Source organism: Calidris pugnax, unplaced genomic scaffold, assembly GCF_001431845.1.
Source record: "Calidris pugnax isolate Ruff unplaced genomic scaffold, ASM143184v1 scaffold57, whole genome shotgun sequence".
NCBI classification, from domain to species: Eukaryota; Metazoa; Chordata; class Aves; order Charadriiformes; family Scolopacidae; genus Calidris; species Calidris pugnax.
In genome coordinates, this window is record NW_015090813.1 from 551011 (window position 1) to 552493 (window position 1483).

At 50.2% G+C, this 1483-nt stretch overlaps 1 protein-coding gene across 1 annotated transcript in view; it reads right to left on the minus strand.

The window, feature by feature from the left end:
• Positions 1-999, minus strand: part of CITED2 (Cbp/p300-interacting transactivator, with Glu/Asp rich carboxy-terminal domain, 2) — a 2324-nt gene extending 1325 nt beyond the window's left edge. The window contains exon 1 of the mRNA XM_014939552.1: positions 790-999. The gene's annotated coding sequence lies outside the window, so the exon portion shown is untranslated. The remainder of the gene's footprint in view (positions 1-789) is intronic.
• Between the last annotated feature and the right edge of the window lie 484 nt (positions 1000-1483).

Sequence of the window (1483 nt, forward strand, 5' to 3'; positions counted from 1 at the left end):
TGGGAAAGAGCCCTTTAATGGGGGAAAAAGAAGAACGGGGGGGGGGGGGGCATCCAACCGCCCTTCTACTCCCGGACCGGCCCCGGGAGAAACGACTTCGCCGGTGCCGCCGGTTCCTCCCTTTCTGGGGGGTGGAGAGGGAGGGGGGGGGGAAAAATATAAAAAATAAAAATAATAATCATAATGATAAAAAAAATCCCCAGCGTGGAGTACAAAGGGAAAATATATATAAAAAAGGGCAGCCTCCGGTAGGAAAATCCCAATCCCCTCCGCTAAATCCCACTCCCAAGTTGCGGGTACCCACCGGCGGGGAGGGAGCGCCGCGGGCGGCAACCGGCTCCTCCGCCCCGCACCTTCCCCGGGGCTCGGCACGAACCCCCTCACGCACACACACACACACACCCCTGCCCCGCAACACACACGCACACACACACACACCCCGGCTTCGCCCGGGAAGGCAGTGGCTTTTCCACGGCGCTTCCCCGCCAACTTGCGGGGAAAGGAGCGAAGAAGTCCCACCTAGCCGCTTGCCGGCAACTTTTTGGAATTAAGTCCTAATTATTTTGGGTAAAAAAATAAAAAATTAAGAAAAAAAAAATTTTAAAAAAATAAATAGGCAGCGGTGGACCGATGAGGAGGAGGTAAAGCCGGGAGGCTGAGAAAATAACCTTTCCTCGCGTGTTGAAAACCAGTCACATTTCATTATTTTATTTTTTTTTAATTTTTTTTTTTTCCTGTTGCACACAAAAGGGACACCCGGCAACCGGCTCCGAGAAGCGCCGCACTCACCTCCCGGCTTCTTTTCTTCTTTTGCTTCAAAAGGTTGAGCGGTGGAAGCAAGTCAGTTTAAAAGTCACCCAGCATAGAGAGGGCTTTCCCCCGGCTCTTTCTCCCTCCTCTTCCTCTCCCTCTTCCTCTCCCTCTCCCCCGGCCGCGATCGCTGCTGCCGCAGCCCCGGAGCTGTTTTTCACTCCTCGGCGAGGCTCATCGGCACTTGCCAACAATGAGCTGTGTTTCTTACCCAGCTTTGGCCACAGCTAATATAGGATTTCAGAAGGGAGGAGCAAAAACCCTCACAGGCAACCAGAAGTAAAACCTGGAGCAAGCCAGGGAAAAAAAAAAAAAAAAAAAAAAAAAAAAAAAAAAAAAATTCGGCTCACCAGTCTTTTTTTTTTCAGATCTAAAATTGATTAAAATAAACCCAGTGATCTGACTTAGCTGTTTCTATTTAGAACCTGAATAAAGACTTGTGAGCCCAAAAGCTTATCTGCTTTGGAGTTATTTTTTTTTTCCCCCCAACTGTACCAGTTGCTCTAATAAAAGATACAGCCTCCTCATGCCCACACCCTTCCACTGTCAAGTTTCCACCCGTGTAACTACCGTGACCATTGATTTCTCCTCTGGCTGGAGTGGGCACCGCGGTCCCCAACTGCCATCGTTCTTCAGAGGAGGGACAGGGTTACAACTCACCCAGCTGCCGCTT